Source organism: Mus caroli, chromosome 1, assembly GCF_900094665.2.
Source record: "Mus caroli chromosome 1, CAROLI_EIJ_v1.1, whole genome shotgun sequence".
In the NCBI taxonomy this organism is placed as follows: Eukaryota; Metazoa; Chordata; class Mammalia; order Rodentia; family Muridae; genus Mus; species Mus caroli.
In genome coordinates this window covers 174,030,697-174,047,180 of record NC_034570.1, presented here as the reverse complement: position 1 = coordinate 174,047,180, position 16,484 = coordinate 174,030,697, and positions in this window count along the sequence as shown.

Genomic DNA, 16,484 nt, shown 5'->3' with positions numbered 1-16,484 from the left:
GTTGTGGGTAGCTGGCGAGTGTCAGCTGACCCTGCGCCCCAGCTGCCCCGGTGCTTTTCTGACCGGAAGACCGCCTCCATTTTTCATAGCTAGAATTTTTTGAAATTGTGCATTTCAATTGTGCATTTCATTTTTTTAAAGGAATAATTAGAACCATGTTTGATGGTATGTCCCTGTAATCCCAGCACTTGGGAGGCTGAGGTAGGGAGATTGATGTAATATCAAGGCCAGTTTAGGCTAGATAGTGAGCCTGAGACTGACCTGGATTATAGAATAAGACTATGTTTCAAAAATAAAAGAAGGGGAGAAGAGAAAGAAAAAGGATGAGTCAGGCAGCATAGTTTATCAATAAATGCACAATGTTTTACATTTCTGTCAAGCGCACATTCTATAAAGCACCTTCCTCCGAGGATGTGACTTTGTCCACAGTAATGTAACTCAACCCATTGAAAATATTTAGCTTTTAAACATGCCCAATTCCTCACACTGGGTAAGATACAGACTGAAGTAGACTTTAGCCAAATGTTGACATTTAACCAGATCTCTTCAGTGAAGTTTTGGGATGGTCGTCACTAATAACACCACCCATAGGTAAGTGAGAACATATCAAAGACAACTAACGTGCTTTCCAAGTGGAATATGGGAGCACAGATAACCCCCTTCACAGTGTCCTAGAGTTTCTTAACTTCTTTTGGGATAGCCATGGACCCTAGCTAGCTATGTTCAATGATATGGAAGCCATAAACAAAGACGTGATCTAACACTCAGAATAGAAGACAGCTTTGCCTTGGAAGAACAGTGGATGAGACAGGAAGTCTGTTTTGGTCCTAGCTTGTCACTAGGAATATGACTTTGAAGAGTTCCTCAATGACCCTGGTTGTTTTATCCAAATTCTGGAGAAACCACGTGTATGATTCATCCCCTCTAAAAATCTGAATTCTTTTGGAACTATGAAACAAGACTTGACTTCCCTGGGTGTACTCTGACTCAGCGAAGGAGTCCTGAAGGGAGAGTCGAGCTTTAAAAGTCAGGAGACCAGAGTTACAATTCCAAATCTCTAGTACGAGCTCACCTTTGGAACACTGGACTATGCACTTCCTGTGTCTGTAACTGCCTTTTCTATAAAGTTGTCTGGGGTCTGGGGTGGGAGGATATGCAATCTCATGGTGCTTTTCAGTCTAATTTCCCACTGTTCCACAATGCTCAAGGTTCCTTTAGGGAGCTGGGGAGACAGCTGAGTGAGCAAAGCACTTGTTGCACAAACATGAAGACCTGAGTTCAGTTGTCAAGAATACACCTCCTTGTGTCCAAGTGTGTGTGTGTGTGTGTCTGTGTGCAAGTATGTGGTGGTGAGTGTGGGGTGGTAGTGAGTGTGTACAGTGAATATTTACAACCAGTATTCAGTACATAGAGATAGGTGGGTCCCTGCATGTGGTGGTTTGAATATGCTTGGCACAGGGAGTGACACTATTAGTAGATGTGGCCTTGTAGGAGGAGGTGTGGCCTAGTTGAAGAAAGTGTGTCTTTGTGGGGATGGGCAATGTGACCCTCCTTCCAACCATGTGAGAGACACTCTGCTCCTGGCTTCCTGGGGCCCCTTTATTATTTGAACCATACATTTTATATTTTTCCTTTCTCAGCTTGGTCCTTTTTATTAAAATGCTTTTCATAAAAGTAAACTTTAGCAATCACACAACAGAGTTTATACCAGGCTGTTTTGAAACTTCCTCTGTCCAAGCAATTATTCTAAATCTTCCCCTTAGCCTCAGGCAGATTCTTCAAATGTTGGCAAAAAGCAGCCATGTTCTTCACCAAAATATCACAAAAACAATTTCTAGATCACACTAACTCTCTTCTCCATTGAAAGCTCTTGGGCTAGCAGGCCTACACAGTTCAAATCACCCTCAGCACCTACTAAGATGGCCCGTTAAGTCCCACTTAAAACAGTTCATGGATTTCTAAATAAATGTCCCCAAATCCACATTCTTCCAAACAAAAACATGGTCAGGTCTAGCACAGCAATACCCCACTCCTGGTATCAACTTCTGTCTTGGTTAGGGTTTTCATTGCCGTGAAGAGACACTATGACCAAGGCAACTTGTATAAAGAACAACATTTAACTGGGTCTGGCTTACAGTTCTGAGGTCCAGTCCATTATCATCATGGTGGGAAGCATAGCAGCATCCAGGCAGGCATAGTGCTGGAAGAGTTGAGAGTTCTACATCTTCATCCAAAGAAAGCCAGGAGCAGACTAGCCTTCATATGGTTAGGAGGAGGGTCTCATTGTCAACTCCCACAATGACGACACACTTCCTCCAAGAAGGCCATACCTACTAATGTGCCACTCCCTAGGCTAAGCATATTGGTTGATCAATGGGTTTTAGATAAAAGGGAAAGACTCTGTATCTAAAAGCAAGGTAGACAGCATCCTAAAGAATTGAGATAAGGGTGGTGCTCAAGAATCAATGGGAGTGACCTTAGCTGTGACTCACAATACTGGGGATATGAAACCTGAAAAGGCCATCTTCTCTTACCAGGCAGGAACCACAGAAGATAGACAGGGACACCAACCCACCCACAAAACTTTCAACCCAGAATTTATCCTGTCTGAAAGAAATGTAGGGACAGGCGATGGAGCAGAGACTGGGAGAATGGCCAACCAATAACCAGCCCAACTTGAGACTCATCCCATGGGCAAGCACTGATCCCTGACACTATTAATGATACTCTGTTATACTTGCAGACAGGAGTCTAGCATGGCTCTCCTATGAGAGGCTCCACCCAGCAGCTAACTCAGACAGATGGAGACATCTACAGCCAAACAGTGGAAAGAACTTAGGGACTCTTAAGGAAGAATAGGGGGAAGGATTGTGGTCCCTGAAGAGAATAGAAACTCTGTAAGAAGGCAAACAGAGTCAATTAACCTAGACTCTTGGGGTTTTCAGAGACTGAACCACCAACCAAAGAATATACATCGGCTGGACCTAGGCCTCCATGCATATATGTAACAGATAAGCTGCTTGGTCTTCATGTGGGTCCCAAACAACTGGAGTGGGGGCTATCCTAAAAAAACTGTTGCCTGTCTGAAGGATATGTTCTTCTAGCTGGGCTGCCTTGTCTGGTCTCAGTGGGAGAGGATGCATTTAGAGTCTCAGAGACTTGAAATGCCAGTGTGGGCAACTACCCAGGGTGCCCCACCTTCTTGGAGGGGACGGGGTAGGGGGATGCGGAGAAGGATTATGAGAGGGGTGACTGGGAGGGACAGTGAGTGGGATGTAAAGTGAATAAGTAATAAATAAGTAGATAGATAGATAGATAGATAGATAGATAGATAGATTGGTAGACAAATGAATTGAGGTTGACAGCTGGTCTTCACAAACTTATATAAACACATGTACACACATACACACATACAGAGAGAGAGAGAGAGAGAGAGAGAGAGAGAGAGAGAGAGAGAGAGTTTCCAGATCTTTATTTTCCTTGAATTTAAATTACCTTCTGTAGTAGGAAAATGCAAGACAAATATATTCACTTTACAACACTGAGTAAATTTTTCCCAACACAATTTAGATTTTGAAGTTCTGAGTTGCTGAAGCCAAGCAGGACTGCTGAATCCTCTTGCCTTAGAGCTTGCCATAAACACATTCATTTACTGTGCGAGGCAGGAGTTTCTTCTATTTTGTTTTGTATTTCCAAGCTAAGGGGTTTCCAGTCCCTCTAAAGACAGTTTGCTTCTAGTTGCCATGACCCAGTTTCTTCTCCTCTGACAATGTGTACCATCCAGAGATCAGACCATGAAGAAGAGCTTTGTAAATGTTCTTCAGACTCCCAAAGAGGAAAGCTGCTGTTTCCTCTCCTGGAACTCCTTTCCTGAAGACTTAAGCTCTGGTAGAAGCTGCTCAGCTTCTTATTACGATCATCATGTGTTCATTTTCAGGGTTCAGGGTGATCTCCACCAGCACAGAGGGTACTTCTTATCTGTCTTTGAATGTCTAGAATTAAGAAATATACCCATGTAGCAATTGTTTCCTACATAAAAAGGAAGAAACAAGCAAGAAAGGAGGCAGAAAAGAAAAGAAAGGAAGGATGGAGGGAGGGAAGAAGGGAGAGAAGGAAGGAAGCAGTAAGGGAGGGAAGGAGGGAAGTGGGGAAGAAGGGAGAAGGGAAAGGAGGCAAGGGACTAAACAGAGGAAAACTACAGTTTTACTTATCAGGAACCAGTGAATTCCCAAGCACTTTGGAAGAGGCTGCTTGGTTAATGATATCTGCACCAGAAAGGGGACACTGTGGAACCAGGCACAGCTGGAGAACGAGTTAGACATGGGTGGAATTTATGCACATCTCTGCAGAGGGGAACAATGCTCAGATGCATCCTAATGTCTGAATTTACCCAAACACCCCATTAAATCTTGCTTTATAATGAATACAATGTCTTGTTAACTACTGTTTATTTGAAGCTTACATTAATGAATCACAGGCATTTATTTTCTTTGGCTTATGGCAATTATAAATTTAAGTTCAGGGACCTTAATTTTCATGTTTGTCATCTCCCAGCATAGACTGGGAATTATTTATTAGCAGAATTGTATTCTTTGAATAAATGGCTGATAGGCACCACTGAGTGAATTTTCTAGGAATGTTAACACCGGGAAGTGAATTTTCATGGTGAATTTCAGTTGATGCTCTTTGTCTATCACTACAAATAAACATTCCCATTCTTCAGACACTGAATCCCGCGAGTCCTTATATAAACTGTATCTACAAGCTATATTATAGTGTCGATGGAAAAAATATTTACCCAACTGCATCTCCTATGAAGATCAAAGATAACTGTTTAGCCCTAAATCTATACCATCCTCTCTATGGCCCAGGCCACCATGGAAGAGGGGGAGAAAGAAGGTAAAAACTGGAAAGTAAGGAGAAAGGCTACGGAAAGTCATCTCCTGGGCTAGGTGCAGGTCTTACAACCACAAACTCACTAGCGACTGTGGATGGCTGTACTGGCTTGTTTTGTGGGTCAACTTGACACAGGCTGGAGTTATCACAGAGAAAGGAGACTCCCTTGAGGAAATGCCTCCATGAGATCCAGCTGTAAGGCATTTTCACAATTAGTGATCAAGGGTGGGAGGGTCCCTTGTGGTTGGTGCCATCCCTGAGCAGGTAGTCTTGGGTTCTATAAGAAAGCAAGCTGAGCAAACGAGGGGAAGCAAGCCAGTAAGTAACATCCCTCCATGGCCTCTGCATCAGCTCCTCCTTCCTGACCTACTTGAATTCCAGTCCTGACTTCCTTGGTGATGAACAGCAGTATGGAAGTGTAAACTGAATAAACCCTTTTCTCCCTAACTTGTTTCTTGGTCATGATGTTTTGTGCAGGAATAGAAACCCTGACTAAGACAGGCTCCATGAAGAATTGCAATCCAATGGCCGCCCAGATGGCCTTAGTTAAACTAAATGGAGCGCTAAACATGGGCGAGTCATCCAGGAGAGAATGTGCTTAGTCCTGGTGAGACTTAATGTGCCAGAGTGGGTTGGTCCAAGGGCAGGGGGCTCCCAAGAGGATGAAGGGATGGGAGAAAGGGGTGGGAGGGTGAGACTGGGAGGAGAGAAGGGAAGGAGGCTGTGATGGGGGCATAAAGAGAATAAATAAATAATGAATGAATGAATGAAAAAATAGATCACGAAACAAAACCAAAAGTCATAAATCTGAGAAAGGACCAAGGAGGGATGGGGAGGGAAGGGTGGCTGACAAGAATGAGCAGGAGATAAGAGAAGGCACAAGGGAGAGGAATCAGAGTACATGTATGGTTGTGTGAAATTTTCAAATAAAAGTTAATTTGCAAAAATACAAATGACTAATAAATACATTAAAATATGAAAGAATCCTATTATTAAAGAATGTAAATATATTACAAAATGCCATATTGTATTCAATAAATATGCTTAATTGCCATGGGCCAATTGAAGATAGAAATGGATTAACAAACTTATAATTATCAGAATCACTGAATCCATAATTCCTGTGGTCATCAGCGTCCCGGAGCAATGAAGAAGCTTTCTGTTTCACTAAGTGACCCCTGATTCTTCATACCCACATTCCTTTTCTGCCTTTCCAATTTTATGTCTGAGAGGGTCAAGAGAAGGTAGAAAGAGAGACCAGCCATGGCCATGTGAAGGGGGGGGGGGGAAGGGTAAGAGAGAAAGAGGGCTAAAGAGCAAGGAAGGTGAGAGCTTAAAGAGAGCAAGGAGGGGTCAAGCAGCCCCTCTTATAGTGGACTGGGCTATCAGGTAGCTGTGTAGAGGAGCATATCTGGCTATAGTCAGGTAACTGTGTCAATACTTTTTTTTTTTTCAAGACAGTGTTTCTCTGTGTAGCCCTGGCTGTCCTGGAACTCATTCTGTAGACAGATACTGTCCTGGCTTGCCTCAAACTCAGAAATCCGCCTCCCAAGTGCTGGGTTTAAAGGCATGCGCCACCTCTGCCTGGCTCACACTTTCGATAGTAATGCCCTGTTTAGACACTTAGCAATGTCTCCCAACACGAGCTAAAGAGTGATTTTTCTAACTAGAGTCTAGGCTTGCTGTGAGTTCACAACTTATAACCTGAAGTAGAACAATTGAAAACTGAATTAGGAGACCAGTTGTTACCTAAAGACCAATACTATTAACAATGGCAGCATGAGTTTAATTTATCACATTGTCTGTCCTCCAGGAACTTTTTCAGGGGTTGTGAATGAAATTATCCATTCAAGCATGCCCACTGGAAGGCAGAATTTGGGTGTATAGGGGCCGTTTTATTGGTTCCCCGCTAGGAAATCTGATCCAATAGGGAAAGGCTGGGATAGAACACAGTCCAAGAATTATGGCTGCTATTTCTAGAGCTTCCAGCAGCTCAGCAAGGCTGATTTTACTGTACCTGGGAATGAGCCAACCTCTAGACAATATAAGGTCATACTGGACACCCTTAGGTAGCCTGGCATTTGTGAAAATCAGGTTTCCTGCAGCCAATGCTTTTGCCCATTGGATAACTCTTCAGTAGACCAGGGTGTCAGATAGGTGGCATGGGATGGAATTGTTTCCAGAAAAGAGTAGCCAGAACACTCGTTTGACTTATGCGTGTTTATCGAGTAGATGCTATGTGCTAGGCACTACTGTAAAAGACAGTGAATCACGAAGCAGACATTCCCTAGAGCCTCTACCTTACGATTTACCTTCTGTCAGAGCAAGTGTGTGCCCTATCTTGGCACACACACTGAGTCTGTGCCCAACGGGGTGTGACTGCCCCTGAAGTTTATTATAAAATATTTTCCTGGTCACAGAAATTCACATGCAAGCAAGACATAAGTCAAGTGTCCAGTCACCTCCTCTTCATCTCTCTCATCTCTCCACCCACACCCCGTGTTCTTCCCATCAGCCAGAGTCCGGATCTCAGGAATATCTGTCTCCTGACTTGAATTTGCTCCAAAACCCCACCTACTCCAGTGATGTTGTCTTTCAGATCAGTTCAACGGCTTCTATCACACTGCCTTCCAGCCTGACTGGAGCCTTACTCTGTGCTCTTTGCTTATGGTTCTTCCTGCTCAGCTGTAGGTCCTAAATACCTATTTTTCACAGGGAGGAGGGGTCTCATCAAGATCACAGAGCAAACATATGCTAAAAGGTCACTACCATGCCCAGTGAACTCCTAGGAAGTGACCTAGGATACTAAGAAGTATCCGGGGATTCCTTAGCCAGGAACTGTCCAAACTGTCTCCTTTTGGCTTCATAACCTCTGTTTGGTTTGTCGTCCCCACCCAACCCCCAGTAAAGTAGCTATCTGCTATATTAAGTGTGGCAAGCATCTGCTATTTCAAACATGCTGGTTGATTTTTGTCCACCTGACCCAAACCTAGGCGTACCTGGGAAGAAAGAATCTTAGCTGAGAGCATGTTTCCATAACATTAACCTATAGGCAAGCCTAGCCTGGCGGGGGGGGGGGGGCATTATCTTATTTAGTTCCTGCCCTGACTTCCCTTCACAGTAGACTGTTACCTGGGGGTGTTAGTTGAAATAACTCTCTCCTCCCCACGTTGCTGTTGACTGTGCTGTCTTATCACAATAGATATTCTAGTTTACCACACTGCCACACTACCACACCACCACACTTTCTCACTTGTGAAAACAGATAGACACAAGTCAGAACTTCCATAGTAGGGCCTGGAGAGATGGCTTGGGGGTGGGGTTAACAGCACATAATGCTTCTGTGGAGAGAGTTCAGTTCGTTTCCCAGAAGCCACTTGCGACAGTTCACAAATGACCTAGTTGTAACTCTAGTTGATGCCCTCTTCTGGGATCTTTGGGCATTGCACTCACATGCACAAACCCACACATAGATACATGCACATTCACAATTAAAAATAAAACCAATGGAGGAGCTAGAGAAAGTACCCAAGGAGCTGAAGGGGTCTGCAACCCTATAGGTGGAACAACAATATGAACTAACCAGTACCCCCCAGAGCTCGTGTCTCTAGCTGCATATGTAGCAGAAGATGGCCTAGTAGGCCATCATTGGGAAGAGAGGCCCCTAGGTCTTGCAAACTTTATATGCCCCAGTACAGGGGAACAGCAGGGCCAAGAAGTGGGAGTGGGTGGGTAGGGGAGCAGGGTGGGGGGAGGGTATAGGGAACTTTCAGGATAGCATTTGCAATGTAAATAAAGAAAATATCTAATAAAAAAAAAAAAACCAAAGTTTTAAAAAGAGAGAGCGAGAGCTACCATGATTAACATTGTTCAGTTCAGTAAGTTCATGAATATTCTTTGTTCATTCCTTCTCAAATAACTCGAGAATCCCTTTATACCAACAATAGAGAACTGTAGGACTGTGATAGGCAGCCTGTTTTGGTTGGATGTGGCTTGCTCCGGTGACCCAGTAGAGAATTCCACAAGGGACAGAAAGTTGAGCCTGTTCCCAGAATCAGGTGCCTGACACCACAGAGCCCCCAACTCCATAATTCTGTGACTATCAGTCACACAGACAATGTCCCAAACTTCTGGCATTCTGGCTAGACTCCACCCCCACAGTTACCTGACTATAGCCAGATATGCCCCTCTACACAGCTACCTGATAGCCCAGCCCACTATAAGAGTGGCTGCTTGGCCCCTCCTTGCTCTCTTTAAGCTCTCACCTTCCTTGCTCTTTAGCCCTCTTTCTCTCTTACCCTTCCCCCCCACTCTTCACATGGCCATGGCTGGTCTCTCTTTCTACCTTCTCTTTCTCTTTGCCTTTCTACAATAAAGCTCTAAAACCATAGACTGTCTCTGATCATCAAGGCCTGCTGTGCTTGAATGATAGGATGGGCTTTCTCCTAACGAGCCACATCTAACCTCCCTCCAGAAGGTCATCCTATGCTCCAGCCACCGACCTGACCAAGGACTCTTGCCCATGTGGGAATCATCCAGCGACCCCTCTCCCCCTCCCTCTTCTCCCTTTGGCCCCAGGGCTGATGAGCCCCCCAGGGCCTCCATTCTGTTCTCAGCTCCTCTGTGGTATCCAGTGTAGGATGCTGGAGGCTGGGAACCTGGTGCCTAGGGCTGCCCCTTCTCCACCACCCGCAGAGTGGAGTCAGTGGCTTCACACAGCCAGACACCCACCTGGGCCATGTGGTAAGCTTGCAGCAGTCCCCCCACATTCTCCCACCCAGAGCACCGGAACTCTGGCGGGACACGGGATCTCTCCCCCTCCCCTCTTTTCCCCACACCCACAGCCCACAGAAAACTATCAATGACCATACCCTCCTGATCTTTATTGCTCACCAGGGATTTCTGCATCAAAGCACGGTTTGGACTGAATAGCTCTCAGATGGCTCAATATTTAAGTATAAATAAATATATATATATAAATTTTAAAAAATATATTAAAAATATTAATATATATATATTGTTGCTGTTGTTTCTCATAGCTGAATCCACACTGAGATTGAATCATAAATTAATTTCATTTAATATTTAATATTAACAGTTGCAGTGTCCCTAGAGTTAGACACATCTAGGACATTTTTAAAACTAAGTTTATCTTGAACATATATAAGAGATGAAGTTACAGAAAAGAGGTTTATGCCCCTGAAGGAAACAAACTTTAAAAGCAGAAAAATTTCACAAAAAAGTGACAGCCAAAGAATTAGAAGTGAAATAAAGAAGAAGAATAATTACAGTTAAAGGGGAAAACTGCAAGGAGATTAAACTTAGCAGAATTTCAGTAAGTTCAGGAATTGAGCAGTACTAAGAGCAGGTGGTATTCGTAGACAGAAAGTGGAAATGTTGCACACACATAGCCTATCTGGTTATAGCTCCACATAGGCACAGCGTGATTAGTAGGCAGTTGCAACAGGTCAGTTTTGCCCACTGTCATAGAGCAAGACTCAGCTCATCTTATAAGAATACAGACAGTTATGACTTGAAACAGTTTTTTAACTTTGCAACATGAAAGACATATGTATTCACTAGAGACCATTAGTGTTTCGTTTTAGTCTTCTCTCGGGCTAGCAATACATAGTAGACACTCCCCAATGACTGTGAACACATCTGTGGGGGACTGTCTTGATTTGTAGAAGCTGCAGAAGGAACGAGCCCACTGTAGGCAGCACCATCCCTATGCAGGTAGTCTTGGGCTGTATAAGAAAGCTTCCTAAGCATGAGCCTGTGAGAGAGCCAGCTAGGAAGCAGCATCTGCCATGGTTCTTACTATATTCCCTTGGCTGTGAATGAATTTTCTGGTCAGAGGTGACCCTGCATGGAATAGGAAATGGTCCTGCTTTAGGGTTCTGCTTTGAGGTCCTGCTTTAATGTCCTTAGGTGAGGAGCTGTAAACTAGAAATGTAAGTCAATACGCACTTTGGTATTATTATAACACTAAATGTCTCATTAAAACACCAAATGGAAACTCAAGCATCGTAAATAAAAAGAAAAGAGGGAAATAGTATTTAGGACAGAATAAAGGAAAGAAAAGAAAAGAAAAGAAAAGAAAAGAAAAGAAAAGAAAAGAAAAGAAAAGAAAAGAAAAGAAAAAGAATGCTTGCAATAGATAAAGAAAAATGCAACCTCTAATGTATTTTACCTTAAAGATATGAAAAATAAAAAGAATCTAGGTTTTAAAAAATGGCAACAGTGGCTGTGTTTGTGGTCACCAAGATGCCAGATCTAGCTGGCACTACCTTTGTGGACTGTGGCCCACTGAGAGGAGAGTTCAGCTTTTATGCTGCACTGCTACCTACTTAGTCACACTTCCCTGCAGTAAGTTCAAGGTCTGTCTTTCTTTCTTTGTGTCTTTCTTTGTGTCTTTCTTTGTGTCTTTCTTTCTTTCTTTCTTTCTTTCTTTCTTTCTTTCTTTCTTTCTTTCTTTCTTTCTTTCTGTCTTTCTTTCTTTGTGTCTTTCTTTCTTTTTTGTGTGTCTTTCTTTCTTTCTTTGTGTCTTTCTTTCTTTCTGTCTTTCTTTCTTTGTGTCTTTCTTTCTTTTTTGTGTGTCTTTCTTTCTTTCTTTGTGTCTTTCTTTCTTTCTTTGTGTCTTTCTTTCTTTCTTTCTTTGTGTCTTTCTTTCTTTCTTTCTTTCTTTCTTTCTTTCTTTCTTCCTTCCTTCCTTCCTTCCTTCCTTCCTTCCTTCCTTCCTTCCTTCTTTCTTCCTTCCTTCCTTCTTTTCTTTCTTTCTTTCTTTCTTTCTTTCTTTCTTTCTTTCTTTCTTTTTTTATTTACTTTACATCCAATCACAGCTTCCCCTTCTTCTAGTGTCTCCTTCTCTTCCCCCCACCCTCAATTGTTCTATTTGTTTTTTTTTTCAATTAGATGTTTTCTTTACTTACATTTCAAATGTAAATAAACCTTTCCTGGTTTTCCCTCCAAAAAAACTTTCTATCCCATTCCCCCTCGACATCTTTCTAAAGTCACAGCCTAGGGAGGCGGAGAGGCTGAGTTCACTGCCCAGTATCTACCTACTCCACTGCCCAAGGTACCAGACTCTATTCATTTACATGAATCCACTTCTGCTGACTAGAAAACTGGCAACAAGGACCCAGGTCACTCCCCAGGTTCCAGTAACTTCAGCTGGGATTCTGCACTGGTTTAGATTACTACTGTGCACAAGGGTCAGAAAGTACACGGGCCCTTGGGCTCGTTTTCTGCTAGTATCAATTGACGACCAATATATTGATATTTCATCCATTTGTTTATACTGAAGATGGCTTAAATAAATAACATCAAAATTTAACAAACTTGTGCTAGACGGCAACTTCAAATGCATTAATTGTTACTTACAAAGATGTGCTCTTAAAGTCACACTTAATGGTTAAAGACTAACATTTTTCTATTAAGATTATAAATGAAGAGTGTTTTCTTTCATTTCTATTTAATACTGTACTAGAGATTCAAGCTGTTTGTCTGTGTATGTGAAAAAAAATGTTTAATTAATTTCCTTTGTGCAAAGTGCTCTGATTTCTCCTAATTTATCATATTTTAATAATGACAACAGGCTCCAAACTGCTAAAACATTATGGGGTCTGCAGGTTGAAATTTCTTGTGCCTATAGTGGCTGAACCTGAGTGATGGGGACATCCAGGATGATGGGACAGAACCCGTGAGAAAAAATTCACTGTGCACAAGAAATACTGAAGATGCAAGACTGGTGGATGGAAGCTCAGAGTGGAGAGTAAAACAGTCATCAAATTAAATAAAGGTAATGAGGCTGCAGCCATGACTCACAGTAACAAAAGTGAGACTGGTGTTGCAATAGTTAATACTTACCTGTCATCCCAGCACTCGGGAGGTGGAGGCTGGAAAATTGCAAGTTCAAGACCAGCTCAAGAGACCCTGACTCAGAAATCAAAGGTCTGGAATTGCTGGTTAGCCAAAGAATGCTTGCCCAGCATGCACAGACCCTGGGTTCTCTCCCAGCACCACAAAAAGAAAATGTGTGTCTTTGTTTCTGTGGGAAGAAACTGAATCAAGGAGCTGGAGAGGAGGGTGGCCCTGTGCAGTTCTGGACACTTTGGCCAAAACCAACTCAGAGACAGAGAGGGAGAGGGAGAGGCAGAGGGGGAGGGGGGAGGGGGAGGGATAGTTCGTTTAGCTCACAGTTGTTCCAAGTGACACCCAAATGGCAAAACAGCTGTCACATCCCACCTGTGGTTAAGAACAGAGAAGGCATGCATGCTTAGTGTTCAGCTAGTTTTTTCTACTGTTACACAATTCAAGAACCCAAACCTAGAAATGGTGTTGTCCACCTTCAGGCTGGGCCTTCCAACATCATTTAAGGCAATCAAGGCAATGCTCTCTCAAGACAGACAAACTGGATCCAGACAGACAAACTGGATCCAGACAGACAAGCTGGATCTAGACTATTCTTCATTGAATCCCTCTTTCAAAATGTTTCATGGTTGTGTGAAGTTGACAGTGAGAACTACTTGTCATATTATCTATATATAATCTATGTATACATTATCTGTATGTATATAAGCTGTCTACATATCACATATGTATTTATGTATGCATGTATATATATATAAGTATGTATGTGTGTATATTCTATCACCTGCCCAGTCAACACTGTGAAACATTGTCTCGAAAGCAAAAACTTTGAAATAATCTTGACTTCTCAAATTAAATATCTGAATCAATTTGACAATAAAATTTATCTCGTGAGCAAACACGGTATGAAGATTGTAGAGAAGATATGGAAATTGGTGACCTCATGTGTGAGGCTGGTGTGGTGTCATCTGCCTAGAGGCTGTGAGAACACAGGTCAGCTATCAGAGCTGACTCTAGAGTTCTGAACACTATAGCAATGCAGAAATTCTCTGCTAAGTTGCTGGATTCTTTCTGGAAGCATTTTTGCTAAGGTTTCACATTCACTAGCCTGTAGGCAAGTTATTTACCTTGCCTTCCTAAGTTTCTCCCCAGTTAGAGCACAGGCAAGGTGTTGTGAGGATTGAAGAGAGAGGTATTATCCTCTGCCTTAGAAAACAGTAAGACTCGATACATTGTGATTGGTAATCTAGACTGTCAACCTGTTGGGATTTACAATCACTATGGTAACAGTCCTCTGGGCAAGTCTACAGGGCAATTCTGGGATGTCTCTCTGAGCAGGGAAGACACACCTTGCATGCAGGCAGTACAATTCCTCTGGCTGGGGCTGAATACAACCAGGAAAGCTGAGTATCAGGATTCGCTTCTTCCCACTTCCTCAGGGCATACGCATGTGCCCAGCTGTCCTGAGCTCCTGCCACCATGGCTCCCCCCTCCACGGTGTACAGCATTATCAAACTGTGAGCTTAAAAAAACCCTTCCTTCCTTAGCCTGCCTTTGTCAGATTTTTTTATTCTGTTTTGTTTCTAAAACAAGGTTTCTCTGTGTATCCCTGACTGTCTTAAGAACTCAATCTAGACCAGGCTTGGCTCTGTTTGCTTCTGCTTCTTGAGTGTTCAGATTAAAGGCATGCACCACCACCACCCAGTTAACTTTTATCAGATATTTTGTTACAACAACAAGTAACTAACGCTTACATAGAGTTATCGATAAGATTTTCCTTTTGTATTGTTCAATGCAATCTGTCACTACTCTCTTTTACCTGATCCTTTCTCGCTCTAATAACCCTTTCAGCTGACTGATCCACGTGATGATAAATAAGATTAATAAATCTAGGTGCACTCAACAGAAATGTGCCTATGAACTATACTCTAAAAATAAATCTTAAAATGCATGATGGGGTATCACCTAGATTGATCATGAATATGGTGTTTCTATTCAATAATGCTATAGGTGATGAATGAAGGATTTATGAGGCTCAGGAGACCTTTTAAATCCCAAATATCAATCTAGCCTCCTGAAATGCCCGTGGTTTGAATAAGAATGGCCCCCTAGGCTGATATGTTTGAATACCTAGTCTCCAGTTGGTGACACTCTTTGGGAAGTATTAGAAAGTGTGGCCTCATTGGAGGAGGAGGAGTGTCACCCAAACCATTCCCAATTAGCTTTTCTCTGCCTCTTACTTACAGATGAAGTTGTAAGCTCTCCCTACTGCTCCAGCACCAGCCCTGTCTGCCTGATGTCATGCTTCCTACCATGATGGTCATGGACCCATCCTCTGGAACTGTAAGCCCTAATAAACTCTTTATTCTCTAAGTTGCCTTGGTCAAGGTGTCTCTTCAGGAAGGTAACTAAGTCAGCCTGTTTGTGTTAAGTGCTCTGTTCAGGAGACTGATTGCAGTTGAGCTAATACAAAAGCTAATACAATACATGTTAGAAGGGACACAATCACTGCAGTCCTAACTGCATAGACTGTTGCCCTAGTCATAACTTTCTGCAGGGTCCTTAAATTTGCTATGTTTTAATTTCTATCAACAGGTAAATAAACAAGGCCTATATCATACACTTAGCAGAGCTGTGTCTGTCCAGCGCTCACATCTACTCAATATTATCTCCTGTACAATCCACAAAAATAATTAAGAACTTCATTGTCCTAAAAATTATGCTAGGTAGATGCTGAAAATATTGTAAAAAATAGATTATAAGCTATTTGTAGAAGAAATATAACTTTTAAAAAGTATACTGCCCTATGTCCAGTGAGGTGAGAAGATGAGAAGAAAGAGATGGTGGGGGTGGGGATATGAACTTGGTTCTGGGCATTAGGAAATATATCTCTGAGAATCTGAAGCCTGAATAAGGAAAATAACTCAGTCCCTATGGAGGAAGAGGAGGAGACAGCTTGCATTGCACGTGACAGTGTGGAGCCCCACAGGGTGATCAGAAGCAGCCATTAGCTTTAGCAGGTAAAGGGCATGTGAGTACTTGGCAATGAGGGGGCAGGTCAGAATGCACATGCTCTAACAAGACATGATGGGCATTTCAGCATGATTTTATGGCCCTGTGAGGCCACTGAATGTTCTTTTTAGGAGTGTGTTCTAACATTGCCAGACGTACTCACTCTCTGTCTACCATATAACATTGGAGTGGAGCAAGGCCAAAACCAGATTCTGGGAGGCCAATCTTTCATAGAGGGGTTGGCTGCTGCATCTCCTGGACTGTGAAGACCACCAGGGCAGTGATCTGGCTGAGTCTCATAGTCAAAATGCATCCCTGTACTTCAGGGACTGGATCCAGTGTTTTGTGGATCTTGTGGGGCTTAGATTACTGATGCTCCACTGGGCTCAGGGGAGAACATTTTGTTACTGTTGGGGCTGGTAATATGTGGCTCTGATCTATTTGAATGGGGACTGTAGCATGTCTAGCTGACATTATCTGGACATATTCTTTACCTTTAAAAGCCGAATTATTCCACGTCAATATTTTACTATTGTTAAGATTTTTCTCTCATATGGACATTTGAGAAAACAATTCTAAGATTCAAATTTTCATGGGACGGTTGGCTGAGTGTTTAAGGTGATGGACTGCTAACACTCAAAATTTTTGTGCATTCATTGTTCAATCCTTTGACCAGGTTTGTTTGTTTTTGAATAAGTGCTGGA